This window comes from Hydra vulgaris, chromosome 08 (assembly GCF_038396675.1).
Source record: "Hydra vulgaris chromosome 08, alternate assembly HydraT2T_AEP".
Lineage (NCBI taxonomy): Eukaryota > Metazoa > Cnidaria > Hydrozoa > Anthoathecata > Hydridae > Hydra > Hydra vulgaris.
Window position 1 is genome coordinate 56,466,630 of NC_088927.1, and position 871 is coordinate 56,467,500.

An 871-nucleotide genomic window follows, 5' to 3' on the forward strand; every position below is an offset into this window, starting at 1 on the left:
CCACGAGTTTGATAGTAGGTTACTTTATCGGTAAAAAGATGGTTCAGAAACAATTTTGAATTATTATTTAGAGAAAGTTTGTTTACTTGGCGCGTAAAAAGAAAATAAACTGTTTTCGTTACGTCCGTCTCCAAAAATCTTGTAAACCATAGCAAGCGGGAGAAAATCAATAAAAAAAAATTGCCGTGTAATGCGTGATGGTATGTTGTACAGCGCGTGTTCAATCACTTCCCATTATTGTATTTTTTGCCGCACTAACCTTTCTTTCTAAATACTGGATTTGTTGTTCCATAATCCCAGGACCGAATACAGTTGGAATGCGAATAGCATTTTTAACGTTTGTTTTTATTTTGGACTAGATAGCTTTCACTGGATTTAATATTGGGCTGCAGGGTCCTAAACGCAACAACTGAGCCGGTGAATTTTCAAACACCCTTTTCAAACAAGCGTGACATAGAGCATTGTCTGTTACGAAGACCAAATCCTCTAAACGATTCCCGAATGATACGCAATGGTTAAACAAAGTCAACATCAACTCGTTACAAAAATCTGCTTTAAACAAATTTCTGCGAGTTTCCATCATAATAACATTTTTTGTTGATATAACTGCAATCAAATCTATGTTTGCACCTTTTAAACAAGGTATATTCATTATTGCTCTTTTCCCCTGTTTGGCACGTCTCTGCGTTTTTTTACAAAAATGATTACACCGAGTGAAAAAGTGCACATGGGATACGAGTGGATTTTTTTCATACGTAACCCATGTTGGGATTATTATTTTGTCACATGTGGGTTTCATATGGTAATTCCCACATGGATTCCATACGGTAAATCCCATATGGGATACGCGTGGGTTTTTACCATAGTAACC